The sequence below is a fragment of the Phasianus colchicus genome, chromosome 5 (genome assembly GCF_987193195.1).
Source record: "Phasianus colchicus chromosome 5, bPhaCol1.hap1.1, whole genome shotgun sequence".
Lineage (NCBI taxonomy): Eukaryota > Metazoa > Chordata > Aves > Galliformes > Phasianidae > Phasianus > Phasianus colchicus.
The window spans coordinates 30919695-30935674 of NC_143440.1; the positions used below are offsets into that span (position 1 = coordinate 30919695).

The window sequence follows — 15980 nt, forward strand, 5'->3', positions numbered from 1 at the left end:
CTTCAGAGACTCTTATTCTTAGATCTAGATAACACTATCAGTAGTGAAGATAAGAAAAAAAGAGTTTATACACACCTCACGTTGTGTCTTCTTCTGAAAATATTGTTTTTAATTTTTATCCAGCTGCAGGAATTCATTGCTATGGTTTTTTTTTCCAGACTCATCTGTGGCTGTATAAAAACTTGTCAAAGAATGTGGGCACATGTTATTAGACATCTGTCTAGGCTGCAGTGCCTGAGCCAGGCACACTAATAAGCTCGTGGTAATTGTTTTATACTAAAACTAAACTCTTCTACATAGCAAGATGAAAATATGCCTGTCAGTTGTGAGTTGTCTTCCTAACAGGAATCTGGAAAAAGAGGCCCACTTTTTTCTTTTAAAGAAAAAAAAAAGGGTTTGTAATACAGGCAGGAGAACTATAGTGCTGCACAGAGGGAGAATGTGCAATAGCAATTCTTTAATGTGTGGTACATTCTGTAATGTACATTTTAAAAGTAGGTTTATTCTCAAATCTGGTGCTAATTGAATAATAATGTAAACCATAGATAATATGAAATTTTTCATGTTCAGTTTCAGACAGGTAAAAATGGAAATCTTGCACAAAGAACAGAAAAGAAATACCTTCAAATGAGCTTGACAAGAATTTTAAATTATATGATAGATTAACTTCTGGTTTCATGAGAATATTCTGATATTGTGTAAAATAAGTTTGAATCCAAACTCACATCAAATACACTTACCGTTAAATTATTAAGTAAGCCTGAAAACAAAGTGTTTAGACCTGGACAATCTTGCCTTCTCTCACTTTTAAAAGTAAGTTGAGGGTTTTTTTCCACAATATGAAAGTGGATAGGAGCATGGTACAGTTGATCAGTTACATAAAGTTTCCTGCCTGGTTTACTATTGGTTTAAAATAATTTCACTCAGCTCTGCGTTGATAAATATTTAGGAAAGATCTTTCTTGCCTCAGAAACATTGGTGATTCTTATGAGTGTCCTACTTAAGTGGGGAAAATATTTGCATTTGCTACAGTTTTATACTTTAAACCATCATCTTCTTCAGCTTACTTTGTCTGTTGAACCAGATTTCGAAAAGTTCCAAGCAGTGGGCAACATCTGTGTTAACAGAGGAGGTTCCTCCTCTCATAATCCTGTCTGCATTGGCATTTATACCCTATGGATGGAATGTGGAGAGCTGGGAATAACACACAAAAAAAAGTTAATAACTGATACTTAAAGCACTTAAATCTGGTAATCAAAGACACATGAAGGCCCAGTAGCTAGAAGTTGAAAGCTGCAAGGTTCAACATGGAAACAGGATGAGTGTTTTAATGGAAAAACGCAACTGGCTAGAGCTCTGTGAACCATCAGCTGGAATCTACTATGCAAGACATCCTGCCCTTTGAAAGACTATCTCATTCAGCTGCAGGGTTTTGGGCTTGATAAAGAAATGACTGGGAAAAAACAGATGACCTGAGTAATGCAGGAGGTCAGATGTGCTGTCCAGAACAGACTCTTCTGGAAAGGAAATTTGTAAAAATAGTAATAGAAATATCCAATCCTGTGACTGTTTCAAACATTTATTTAAGACTTGGGTTCAACACCTCGAATGTAATGTACTTTTCCCCCTCAAATTCCTAAGGCCATTTCTATCAGGCCAGCTTCTCATGACTACTTATATTTAGTTTGCCTGGTTGTCACTGGTCATATTTTTAGGTTTGCATTACATTTTAAATCCCCTGAGTCATGTTCATGTTTACCACTCTTTTTCTTTCTTTTACAGGATTTTTCCATAAACCTGAAATTAAAAACATCCTTTCCTTTTCTCTGCTGAAGAGTCACAACCACAAGCAATCTATCACGTCTCCAATTTGTCCCTTATAATTCTTTCTTATCCCTCACAAAAGATGCATTTCCAACAAGAAGTTCAAGCTCCATTTCTCCCAGTTTCCAATTTGGATAGCAGAAAAAAAACTCGCCCCTCTTCCAAATACTTAGTTTGCATTTTTTCCTTCAAATTCTGTTTTGAAAGTGATTTCAGTGAAAATTAGATCTTTCTACTCCCTGCCATCTCAGGCGCTTATTGTTTTTTTTTGTTTTGTTTTTTGTTTTTTTCCTTAAAGCTGTTTTTGAACTGGAGGGAAGAGAGCTGGGGGGAACAGGCTGTGCTGTGTCTGAGCCCATCATCTCACTCCCTCACACTTAGTTCACCTGTTTCAAGATTCAAAGTCATGACTCAATTTGCTGTTCACTGGAGACAAAGAAATGACGCATGCACAGAGTGAAAAAAACAAACAGGATCAAACAGTATGCCCAGAAACATTGCATAACAGTTTTTTCTTTAAACAAGGTCTTGTAACTCCACATTCAGCCCTGTACTGTACTACAGGCTGAACATGCTAATGGTAAAGACAGCTATTTTCATCCCACGTTTTTAACTGAATCATGAACACTCATAGTCCTGACTGAGATTTGTTACATCAAGCACAACTTCCCAAAAGTAAAAAATCATCTTTCTACAGCTTTTCACAGACAGCAATAAACCAGCAATATCAGGCTATTACATACATTTGATACCTGGATTACCACAGGACCCTGTACGAGGGACCTACGCATGTGCCTCCAGCTTCCACCATGGCAGTGATGTGGCTCTCACTCCAGATGATGAGTATATAAGTGAAGTTGCAATTGATTCAGTTGGTTTCTATATCTTCACATAAGTTATTGTTTTAAGAGACAACATAATACCAAGGGAAAAATAATGTGATGTGTGGGAGCTGGCAGTAGGGGTTTTTCCCAAATGTTTGGGAAGATCCTATTTCTCACAGATGGTGTTGCCAAGAAACATCCTACTTTTCTTTCAGAAAATAAGGACTATTGGCAATAATATTGTGCCTAAAGTATTTCCAGTCCTAACACCAACATTACTGTAAAACAAGAAAGCTTTATTCAAAGATACTTCACTTTTTAAGAGAAAGAACATAGAAAGGCCTAACAAAGAAAGGTGAAGGGATTCATTTAACACCAATAGAGGTAACCACAGACTACCTAGGAAAAGACCCTGAGAGAGAGAGGAGGGAGATAAGAGATTAGCCCCTTTCCAAGTAGACGGTCTGTTGCAGTGGTGGGGAATTTTGAAGCTAGGTGTACCCAGCTTCAAAGACTGACCCTTTAGAAAGGGGGCAATAAATATTAGCAAGTTTCCTTTCACAGGCACGTGTGGTCATGCCATGCCTGCTCTCTTCTGCAGGTTGTCCTTCACATTCTCTCAGTTTTACTTATTAGGCAGAAAAAGTGTTTCATTAAGGTAACAAAAGATTGGCCAGGATGCTGAGTCAAATATCTTTACTTTTCAATATATTAAGAAACAGGGAATATGAATATCTGTGTATGGCTGGAAGAGAAGTCCTCTGCTGTAGCTACTGAACAGAGATGCTGATAGAAAACTCATGCAGGATACTTTACAGGTCCTAGCATTAGGAATATAATAGAGGAAGGCATATGTGGAAGATGGGAGACACTCAGGGGAACCTATTGCCACTAGATTGAAATGATGAGCAGGTCTCTTCCTGACTGAGCAACTACCAGCTATTACTCCTGTAATGTGATGGAAAGAATAGCAATATTAGCAGTATCCTAGGCTGCAGCAAATGAGAACAAGCCCAGATGCAGCAGCTAGGGACAGAGAAACAAAAGAAGAAAAACTGCTCACCTTTAGAAAACCTCCAGTAGGCAGGGATCTCCAGCACAATACCTTTGCCTCTATTGCCAACCCTTAAATGAGGTGGGGGAAGGGGTGGATCCTAGCTGCAACCTTTCCAGTCACTCAGGTGCATTACATGTAGCTGAGCTCCCCTAGGTTGGCCCTGCCTTCCTATCAGGTGGTCAGTCACTGTTTCAGACTCTGACTTAGCATTTCTACTACACCTCCTAATGTAGGAACCTCAGAAATCAGAGCAGTCTGACCTGCCAGGCAGAAATCCCATATGCTCCCAAAATTACGGAGGACAAAGACTTTGGCATAAGAATACTTTCTTTCTCTCTCTTTGTAAGTGAATAACTCCAAGGTGGTATAGAATCTGTTAGGGAAATATGTAAGCCTACAATTTGTCATAACTTTATCTGATGTAGTTAATGGTAGCAGAGATAAATTTACATTAGAAGCTGTGAATTCTCAGTTAAACCTAAAAAATTAGCATGTCATAGAATCATAGAACGGCCTGGGTTGAAAAGGACTATGGTGATCATTTAGTTTCAACCCCCTGCTATGTGCAGGGTCGCCAATCAGTAGACCAGGCTGCCCGGAGCCATGTTCAGCCTGGCCTTGAATGCCTCCAGGGATGGAGCATCCTCAACCTCCTTGGGCAACCTGTTCCAGTGTATCACCACCCTTTGTGTGAAAAACTTCCTCCTAATATCTAATCTAAATTTCCCCTGTCTCAGTTTAAAACCATTCCTTCTTGTCCTATCACTATCTACTCTTGTAAACAGCCATTCCCCCTCCTGTTTATATGCTCCCTTCAAGTATTGGAAGGCCACAATGACGTCTCCCTGGAGCCTTCTTTTCTCCAAGCTAAACAGTCCCAGTTCCCTCAACCTTTCCTCATAGGAGTGGTTCTCCAGCCCTCTGATCATTTTAGTGGCCCTCCTCTGGACCCAAGAGCTCCACATCCTTCCTATACTGGCGGCCCCGGCCTGGAAACAGTACTTCAGATGGGGCCTCACAAGAGCTGAGTAGAGGGGAATAATCATCTTCCTCTCCTTGCTGGCCACCCCTTTTTTAATGCAGCCCAGAACACAGTTGGCCTTTTGAGCTCCAAGCACACACTGCTGGCTCATGTCCAGCTTCACATCCACCAGGACCCTCAAGTCCTTCTCTGTAGGGCTGCTCTCAAGGAGACCTTCCCCCCATTTGTATAAATACCTGGGATTGCCCCAATCCCAGCATTCTGCACTTGGCTTTATTGGACCTCATTAGGCTTTCATGGGCCCACTTCTCCAGCCTATCCAGGTCCCTCTGGATGCCTTATCTTCCTTCCAATGTATCGACTGCACCGCTCAGCTTGGTGTCATCTGAAAACTTGCTGAGGATGCACTCGATGCCATTGTCTATGTCATTGATGAAGATGTGGAAGAGCACTGGTCCCAAGACCGACTCCTGAGGGACACCACTTGTGAGCAGCCTCCAACCTGACACAGAACCATTGATCACAACCCTGTGGCTGCATCCAGCCAGCCAATTCCTAATCCATCAAACAATCCATCCTTCAATACACACCTCTCCAATTTAGAGAGAAGGATATGGTGAGGGACCAAGTCAAAGGCTTTGCAGGAGTCCAAGTAGATGACATTCATCGTCCTTCCTCCATCCACTGAAGCCATCACTTCATCATAATAGGCCACCATATTGGTCAGGCCAGGTCTGCCCTTTGTGAAGCCATGCTGGCTGTCCCATACCACCTCTTTATCTCGTATGTGCTTTAATATAGCTTGTAGAAGGATCTACTCCATGATCTTCCCAGGCACAGAGATGAGGCTCACTGGCCTGTAGTTCCCCAGGTCTTCCTTTCCCTGTTTCTTAAAAATGGGAGTAACGTTTCCTTCTTTCCAGTCACGGGGGACTTCACCAGACAGCCATGATTTTTCAAATATGATGGAAAGTGGCTTGGCAACCACATCAGCCATCTCTTTCAGAATCCTAGGATGGATATCATCTAGCCCCATAGACTTATATATGTTCAATTTCATGAGGAGGACTCAGACTTGTTCCATTGTTACAGTCGGACAAAAACCACTCCCCACACCCCTCACCTAGAGGCTCATGGTCCTCGAAGACATGGGAAGCCTGACCACCCGTGAAGACTGAGGCAGAGCACTCAGCTTTTTTCTATGTCTGAGGAAGCCAGCTCCCCATTACCTTTCATCAGAGGGGGAACACTCTCTTTGGCCTGTCTCCTCCTGCCTATGTACCTGCAGAACCCCTTCTTGTTATCTTTCACAGCCCTCTTCAAGTTCAGCTCCATCTGCGCCTTGGCTTTTCTAATCCTATCTCTACACACACACAGACAACAGCCCTGTATTCCTCCCAGGCTACACAACCCTGCTTCCATTTCCTGTACATTTCCCTCTTTTCCCTCAGTTTAAGCTGCAGGTCCTTGCACAGCCACGGTGGTCACTTGCCTCCCCTGCTTGACTTCTTCTGCTGGGGGATGGAAATCTGTTGCGCTCTCAGAAGGGTGTCCTTAAAGAGCTGCCAGCTCTGTTCCGTGCCCATGCCCTTGTGTTTAGGAGCAAGAGGTTTGAGTTGGACTTCTTCACAGGCAGACAAAATGTACTAAGTCCAATTCCATGTTTTTCTTGTTTTAGTTGTTTTGATAGTCATGGCTACCGCTACAAAATTAGGCCATTAAAAAAAGACAAGCAACCCAATCCAAACGATTCCATTTGAGCTAAACTTGGGCTCAGCAATTGACAGAGACGTACCTATTTAGGACATGTGTTTTCTACTTATTCCTGCCTTTGACTAGTTTTGGATGGTACAGCCAGTTGACAGATGAAATTTCCTTCATAGGGAAAGAAGCTGATATTTTTAAAACTGTTTTCATCCAAAGACCAACACGTTTAGAAAAAAATCAGTTCCAAAATGTCAAAATATTTTTTTTCAATCAAAACCAAATATTCAACATTTCCCAACCTGTTTTAAACATGCTCTCACATGAGCTGGTGTATGCCCTTAAGCTGGACTCATGTTGCTTTTCTTGGGAGTGGCAATTCAAGCGCATTATGTTTACTTTTATCATAGAATCATAGAATGGCTTGTGTTGGAAGAAACCTCAAAGATCGTCAAGCTCCAAGTCCCCTGCCGCATTCAGGGCCACCAACCTCCACACCTAGCACTAGATCATATAGACTTACACATATAGACTACACAAAGTATTCCATTAGAGCTCGAGATAATGGAAAGTCATTTGGAAACTGGGATCAAATGGGAAAGTTGCACTTGGGCAGTGCACAGTGTGTACATGCTAAAGATTGGTCAAGATGAATACTCTTGTCCAGAAGTCCTGTAGATATATCTTCACAATGGGAAGTAATCCATTGAAGCTACCAGTTCATATTAACGCGCCACGGACTCCATGAGTGCTTCACTCCACTTCTCAGGCAAGCAGTGGAAGAATACTCTGTATCTTTCATCTGTTGCTGCAAAGTGGTGCACAAGTCAAAATCACAATTTAAAGGTTAACAGCTGATCAACCTTACTATAAGCCTAGTGATACAAAATCTGCAGAAAGGAAGGATTGGATTATTTTGGGGAAAAAAGCAAAAAATTCAGATCCTGTCACCAGAAGAATTATTTTTAATTTCTACAGGTTTCATGTTTGTTCTTTTGCCTGAGCTGTGCTTTGGGGTACATTGGCTCATGTCTCTGGAGTAAAATATGAAAAATCTACCTTGTTTTTGTGATCTCCAGTTTTTTAAAAGTATGGCAGAAGTATAGTACTCTCACAGTACAATTTTAATGGGAGAGAAGTGTTGCTGTGTTGTCTTACAGATTTTATTAAGTTGTGCTTAGAATTCATTCATTTTGTTCAATCATATTATAGACGAAATTCTTGTAGGATGTTTATATGTCCCAGAGCATTCATAATTCATTGTGCTCAGCCATCTACAAGCATTTAATTACAAACTGTTTCATGTAAAAATGCTTGCCAAGACTCTTTTGGCAGAATAAGGAATGAATTTTGTAAAGGAAAACCAAGTTGCTCATCAGTGGTGGCAGCAAAAATGGGGAAAAGAGCTACTCAAGAGTTTCTTGAAGATGCCAGTTGGTGGATCCTGGCATGATTTGGTCTCTTACATAAACCTTGATGAAATGGTGCTAAATTTTGCATGGAAACCTTTATATTTCTGCCTCCCTTCAACAACTGTAGTTGAATATACATTTAAAAATGGTATGTGAAAATTAAACTTTTAATTAAAATTAAAATTAAGACATAATTATATAAGCACAAACTCAGTACAGAAAGGGAGAAAGCATCTAGTCTTCAAAAATGATATTTGTGCTTTGTACTTTTTTAAAACATAAACATACATTATCAGCGTGTTACTAAAGTGATGCTGCATCTCACCTTCCACAGTCTCACAGCATAAAAATATAAATAATATGTTATATTACATATAATAAAAATATTTGAACTGACCAGAAAATTGATGTTTCTTTGCTTTCATATTATTTTTTTCTCTTTAGATTTTTATGAAAATTTATGCCTTGCTGTTTTATGTTGAAAATATCCAGTGAGATGATTTTAAAGTTAAACCTTTAGATTTAAATTGGAAATGACTGAAGAATGAGTTTGGGTTTTTTTGAAGTGCTATTATTTTGACTCCTTGAAGGCCCCACATGAATACTTTCTCTCTCCTTCTTTTTCGTTGGTTTGAGATTCATAACTGCAACTGCTGTGCAAAGTTTTCACTGATGACTAGCTAACCAAATTTGTCATGCTGAAAGTGAAAGTTGTGTCAAAAGGAGTGGGATTTCCTGAAGTGCAGCAAGTCTGAGTACTGGAGCAGGTTCTATTTCAGTCATCCCTCCACTCCAGCATATATCAACAGATGGAATCAGTGCATCTTTTCTATTTTACCTCAGCCTCCTACTCACTGACCACAGCAGGGACCGTGTTGCACCATTGAGCACCAAGTGGCACTGGAGAGAGGGAGTCCAAATGCCCACAGAGGCCCTGAGGTACCCGGAGGAGGAAAACACCCCAGGGAATCTCACCTTCCTTCTCCACCCTCCTTCACCATCCTCCCAAAGCCAGATGCCCTGAATGTGCTGAGCTGAACTGAACTGAAACCCTGCCCTGTGGCTTTGGGGAGCAGTCAGCTGTGTGGCTGTGGACACTGTATACTGAGGGAGCACCACCCTCCTGCTTCTATTGGTAGAAGTGAGTTTCCTTAAAAACCAGCAAATTATGCAGTTTCACACCTGACTCTTCAGCTGAGTGGGTGGAAACGTCCTTCTCTGGGCCTCAACAGTAAAGGAGCTAAAGGCCAGGGTCAGCTGTTAGGTTCAGCTGTTCCCTCCTGCAGGTTCAGTTCATGCTCCCTGGCCTGGCTGCGCTCTGAGGAACCTTGAGGCACTTGCGCCTTTGCGGTATGAGCTCATTTGTTGTCATTTCCACTTTGGGGTGGGAAAAAAGGTCATAAGAAGAGATCAGTAAATGTGCAGCATTCATAAAGCAAGGCTTCTTCAAAAACAGACACGTTGCAGTGTTATCATATCCAGGAAAACAGCAACAGACAGCATAACTTTAAAATACCACCCAGAAACTCCTGCTTGGAAAGGACAACTCACAGCATCAAAGCCTGGACGTACTTGCCAAACCATGCTTTAACTTACTGCCAAGACACCAGATTTATCCCCTTAGTAGCAATGATGCGCTAGGCAAGATGGTGACTGCTACAGCAAAGTGAGGATGGGTTTGTTTCTTAGTGGTCAAAATGACAGAAGGAGCTCTACAGATATTAATACTTGATCAGAAAGGTACATGAAATTAGCCTGAGGACTGTTTGTGAATAAATAACTCTGAAGCATACAATAAGAATTCAAGAGAATTAATTTAACAGCTAGAAGTCAAACGTAATGAAAACATATTTATGAAAATTTTGTGTGTTTAGGTGAATAGTTTCAAACCAAAAATAAATGAGAAATAAGTATGGCCTGATAGAAATTCAACTGTGTTTAGATTCTGATAACCTGAAAGAGCATTTTTTAGCATTAGGATAAGTTCAGGTGATTATCTGAAGAATAAGAACAGAATGGCTGTTCTTGACTTTAACTTGGAGCAAAAATATTCTATGTAGAGAACTTGTGAAATTCATGTCCCCATAAGTTCTGCAGTCTGTAATTACTCACTTACAGGATATAGTATTCAGATTTATGAGGAAGAAGAAGAGAGAATGGCAGTAAGTTGTTATTTTCTATTTCTAGCCAGTGTTTGCAGATTCAGTTGTGATAACCAACCAAAACCTGATTTTTTCCCTTCAAACAGCTTTATGTCTGTGGTAAAAAATGTATAGCTATGTTTTACATCTTTTTCAGCACACAAACAGTTAAGGATACTTACTTAACCTCATGACAATTTTCTGAGCCTTGCAAGTCTTACAAATCCCTAAACACAGTTTGATATATTCAGTAATGTAGAATTAATGAGTAAGAGTTGAAATGCGCCTGGGTTAGGTGGCTACTGAGGTTCTGTGGTGTCGAAATAATAAGGCGTGGGTCTGGTTACAGGGGGACCAGGCATCTGTTCCCACCTCAGCTATGACTTCCCATACTAGTATAATTCTCATGCTGAGAATTATGGCACTAGTGATTGTGCTATAACAGTGATCGTGATTACTGAGGTAATCTAAGCAGAAAACTTTGCTTCTCTGGAAGTGGGGAATAACTACTGTATTTTAGTGCACGCTAATTGAACCTCAGTTTGAATGTCCAAAGATGTAGTTCCTGGCTGATGCATTTATACACAATTGAACATAAATTTTTACTCACTTTATCTTGTCTTAATGTGATTCTTTGGTTGACAAGGTAAATTTGTGACTTCTGAGCTGAGAATTGTCTTCAGCTGGTCACAGCTTTCATTTGGAGCAAGCATTATACTTGTTACTGTGACAGAGGCCCCTAAGTAGGAAGATGAATAAATTCTACTAGCAAGGAATGGTAGCTGGCCTCACTGGGACATGTAAAGCTTTTTGATAACATAGGGCATAGCAATGAACAACTTCCTGGAAACCTTAGCAATGCAGAGGTTTGAAAGAACTGTACTGGCCTGCAGTTCATAAACATCATAGGCTGAATAATCTGCTTCTAAGCGCATCAGAAACTTTTGCTCATATATTTAGACTTTGCTTCTAGAACTAAAAGTGCTAAAAAGTGGCAAGACTAAAAAGGCAGCACAGCAATAAAAATTCCATTTTGACTCTGGGGAGAGCTTCAGAGACGTTGTGGTCAGAATTTTCTCCATTATTTGCAAGTTCTCAAAGAAGAATTTTTTTTCTTCTGGATTAGCTTTTTTGCAAAATCTATTAAGATTTTTAATTGCATTTAAAAATATTATGTTTTGAAACTTAGTCTGCAGGAAGTTTAACCAGACCTTATTAAGGACTCTGAGTGTGACAGAAGCTTGTGTATCAGCAAGGTGCTTTGCTCGTCTGCCCAATAAAAATACAAGGACTAATGCCAGTTTGGGGAGTAAACAGAGTAGAAGCTAAGCAGGGAGGGAGGCACAAATTATGAACTGCTTTGGTCTTCATAGTCAGGAAGTACTTCGCCACTTCCATTGCCTCATTACATCTCTTCTATTAGAAAGCCTTCATAAATTACAGGAATAAGTGGCCCTTAGCAAATAACTTCAAAACAGAGCAACTAAATAGGACTGAAGGAGAACGGGAAACTCCATTCTGCTACTGCTAAAGCAGATAGTTCTGAGCTGCTGGCATTTTTTTCCCCTCTCTGCTTAGGATGAAAGACAAAAATGTTAATAATTTCCACAAATTGAAAATCTGAAAAATGTGAGCTGAGGTCAGCTGGAACATTTTTTTCTATAATTTTGTAATATCTTTTGACAATGCTGATCTGTCTTTAATCATTTTATGCCTAAATTTGCTAAGATTTCAAAATTTTAAAAAGTTCCAGCTTGAAGGAAACAAAAGGTTTCTAACTCAAAATGTTGAAGAAAGACTATATTTTAATGTTTTCAAAAAATAAATAAATCAAGGAGCAATAATAAGAAATTGAGCCATTTCTTAGCCATTAGTCTGAGTCATAACACAGATCGGTAACAAATGCTGTGTATTTCAGTAGGAGAGCACTCCAGTGACTAACTTTTTTTCCTATCCGGTTGACTGCAGTGACATTTGGGTCAGGCCTCCTAAGATGGTTCTCCTAACTGTGCCAGTGCCAGAAAAATGCTTGCATGCTGATAAGTCAATGGAACATCAAAGAGAAATATTCATTTTTTTTAGTCAAGAACAAGATATTTGATGATGGAACTAATCCCTTGGCAATAAAAATTTTCCTTTACAGTCAATTCTGTGATTAAGCCAAAGCCACTGCTTTGTTCCTCCACCTGTCCCCATGAGTCAGCAGTGCTTTCCTGTTGCTTTTCCTCCAAGTCAGATGACAGTGCCTCTCCTGTGCTGCAGATGCACAAGTGTTTTGCCTACAGTTGTGACTTGTTTAGCTTTTGCAGTGTTGGGAGCCTCTCTGAGCTCTGGCACACTTTCTACCAAATGGGAGAGTTTGGTGAGGGCAGTTTATTTCTCCTACTGCTCGTGGCTTTGTTGCTCTAAAAATCAGGAGTTTGAAAATCTCATCACAACCATTTGTAATTTGCTTAGAACTGTAACAAAAATGCTAAATTTCATAATAATTTAAAAGAGAAGCACTGAAATGTTTAAGATTCAATCCCATGGGATTCTAAAAGCCAGAGGTATAATATACATCTTTGGGCCAAGTTTTCACATAGCATTTGTTCCTAACCTGCAACTTCAGTGGGCACAAAGACATGTCCACTTGGTGGTGTTGTACATGTGAGTTACACTGTTGTAACATCTCTCTGAAAAGAGATTCTTTTTTTGCAAGGACATCTTTGAAATTCCATCCGGTCAGTGTCTGAAGTTAGAACAGGAGCAGAACATTGTCCTCAAGTACCAGAGGCTGAGAGATTAATTCAAATTGTACTGAACTTTCGCTTTGAGTTAAGGTCAATTGCATGAATGAACTTATATTTAGTTTCCAAACAGGCACATCTGTAATTTACTATATATGTTTTAGCATATCTCATAACTACATTTTGCCTCCGATTTTCTATATTGAGATAAGTATTTGGTGGCTTTTGCCAGATGTTCTTCTGAAGCCAATGTGAATATCCACAGCATGAAGTAAGAGGTGCCACCTGTACAAGTGTCATGCCAGGCCAGGCAGTGTGCTTCCCACCTAATCATAGAGAGAAACAATCTGTGTGACTCAGAGCAGGCAAAGGAAAATAAATGTCAGACCTCTGGACTGAGAGCTCAGCTTGCCAGAGAGGAGGGTTGTTGGAGCCAGTGAACTCTCCATTGCCTTATTCATTGGCTTTTAGGTCTGTGATTTCTGTCGCCATGGCATCCATCTCCCCCACAGAAACAAAATTCTGCATTTGGCTGTTACTGCTTTGGTAATAGCAGCGGGACCAACCACTCTGAGGTATGGTATTGCTCATACAGCTATAAACATGGCAGTAAACAGGTCAACACAAAAGGGTATACATCTCTCTGAGTGTGTTCGTACACAAACTTTAAACTGACTCCTCTCATGCCATAATGATGAGCAACATATTCTGACCATTCCTTTCCCATGCAGGCTTAGCCTGGCTGATCTGTGTACTCAGCACTGAAACCTACACTTTTCCCAGGACCCATCAGGTCAGACTGCCCATAAACCAGTGCTTGTTTGATGGCCCTCATCCTGCTTTCAATTGATGTGGCAGTGCGTGAATACCTATGACCGAAAGCTTGATATAAAATTCATCTGTCTAAACACCAGCTATTTATGTTTGATGGCCTGAACAATTATTAATCCTGATTGGAAATATAAGTCATTGTGTACATAGTATCCTGTCACAGCATCCCTGTTAGCTCCCCCGAGGCCAAATTCTCTGACAATGCACACAGTGTCCGGTTCTTTCTGCACACAGCACCATGCCCTAGCTGAAATCCCAGGCAGGAAACCTCTTTTTCTGTATGCTCACCAGTGTGGATGATCCCCAGGAATTTCCTGGGTCTGCCAGTGTATATCCCGTAAGACAAGAGAAAGGCCTTGCACCGCTGTGCCCAACAGTTTCCATATTCTCACATACTGTTCAAAAATGCCACAACACATGCAAACCTCGGTGAGTATAGCACATGTCCTTCCTGCCAGGACATGAGCTCCCAGACAGTCCTGTGCCTGGGGAGAACTCTGAAGGAAACAGAGCCTCCTTTAACCCACAGTGAGAGTGGAAAGTACCAGAGTTGCTGCAGGCCTGCTCTTTGATGGTAGAAACACAGTATAATCCTCTTTGCTTCCCACTAATGTCTGAATTCTCACTCTTATTTAAGGACTCTGCTCCTCCACTGCCACCAAAATACCAAATTCCAGGCTTCCAGATAAACTACATCTGCCAAGCAAACAGTCACATATATGAAACCTAACACAGCAGGACCTACCACCTGATGCCTTGCTAGCTGCATCTTGTATGCACATGCACCCAGTATTCTTTTGTCAGCAGTTGTTCTACACAGCCACCCCCAGCCTCTGCACAGCCTGCAGAAATACGGATGTTGGTCTGCGCTGTGGCAGTACTTATTTGCCTCATCTGTCACATCCTCTTTTATTTTTCTGATTCCTACAAGAAATGCGTGTCTGTTCTTGATTTGTTATTAGAAATCTCTTTCTGAGTGAATAAGAGCAGGAGAGAAGAGAGACCACAGAACACTATGGATTAGACACTGTTCAAAGGCATGCAGGGCAGAACGCAGCACAGACACCCCTGAGAAAATTGCAGAGATTATTTTTGGGTCTGCAGAGTGGATCAAACCAGGTGCTCCCCTGTTCCCTCTTGCTCATTCCAGGAGCATTATCAGGAACAACTTACCAGGGGATTGCAGTAATGACAAAATCAACATACCGATTTTGAGTGTTCAGTCTTGTAGAAGAATCTTCAGTTCAAGTATCTTCATTTTAACTTCAGTTGGATGTTCCATTTTCCATTAGATGACAAAACTGCCCTATCTACAAAAAAATCAAGGCTGTTTTATTTTCTTTAATGTTGAATGAGTTAGAAATGCACTGTAAGACTATAACAAATATTCTGGTGCTGGTAGCTCAAATTCCTGGATGTTAATCCAAGGGACTATAATAAACATTTATCTAGACCACCTGCCTGAAAATGAGCACAAACTGAATGAAGGGGCACTGTACCTCTGGCTAGATATTCCTGTGTCACCTCTTTCAATTACACAAAATTGAGAATACAGCAGTTTTGTCACCCAGCAAAAGCCACGTGCGCTGTCAGTTGGTACTCTTGCATTTCCTACACAATGAACTGCAATGACATTTTGTGTACAGTGAATCGATACAAGGGTACAATCTTTTATCAACACAATTCTAGAGAATTTAGAAACTTACTTTCAATTTAAAAAGTTAGATTTCCCTAAAGTCTGAATGAAAATGCATGCACATTTTTTTCCCCGCAAAACAAAAATAATGAAGTAAATTCCTTAAGGATAATACCGAATCAATCAGAAACATCTCAAATATCTTTTGGGTTCCTCCAGATATTTTTTCAGATGAGTGGAAAAAAAAAGTGGCAAACTCGTATAGCTGAAAGCCCTACACCGTGTTAAATGATTAATACTAGGTAAAATTTTTACAATCAATAAGATTATTTAAAACTGAATTTATAGTGAAGTAGAAGACTGGTGGGGTTGTTTTATTTTGCTTTTTTTTTTTTTTTAATTTCAGAAATGAAATACTCTGTTTGGTGAACTCACTCAATTGCTCTTGAAAATCATTTGTCAGTGAAAGGAGTAATGAGAAGATAACAGCTAATCCCTCAAAAGTTCAGCTGGATTAAAAGCAATTTGAAATCTTTTTTGGAACTAAAATAAAGTTATTTGCAGATGGATTTCATTAGAAAAACTGGTGGCAAGAATTATTTCACATCTCTAAATGTGTCTAGCCTATGCCTTAATATTTTCAGTATCAGAGATGAACACTTTCTTTGTGGTCATCTGCTTGCATTAAGGAAATATACATTTACATGTGCATGTTTACACACATATGGATAAACTATGTTTGTGTATGCATACATACACACAATATTTTTAAATGGAAGTAAATGACTGTGTATATAAAGAGATTTTCAGAAATTTGTTTTAGAAAAAGAATGAGCTGCA

At 40.1% G+C, this 15980-nt stretch overlaps 2 long non-coding RNA genes across 12 annotated transcripts in view; one reads left to right on the forward strand and one right to left on the reverse strand.

Annotated features, from left to right (window-relative positions):
* The window catches only part of LOC116229307 (uncharacterized), a 270405-nt gene that overhangs the window by 216835 nt on the left and 37590 nt on the right, over nucleotides 1-15980 (forward strand). The gene's annotated exons all lie outside the window — the stretch shown is intronic.
* The window catches only part of LOC149917824 (uncharacterized), a 72968-nt gene that overhangs the window by 51776 nt on the left and 5212 nt on the right, over nucleotides 1-15980 (reverse strand). For 3 of the 5 annotated variants that reach the window (XR_016466922.1, XR_016466920.1, XR_016466923.1), the window contains exon 4: nucleotides 14711-14814. This is a non-coding gene — a long non-coding RNA (uncharacterized LOC149917824). Of the gene's footprint in view, nucleotides 1-5910; nucleotides 7200-14710; nucleotides 14815-15980 lie in introns of those variants that run through there. The other 2 variants (XR_016466919.1, XR_016466921.1) reach the window with 1 other exon arrangement.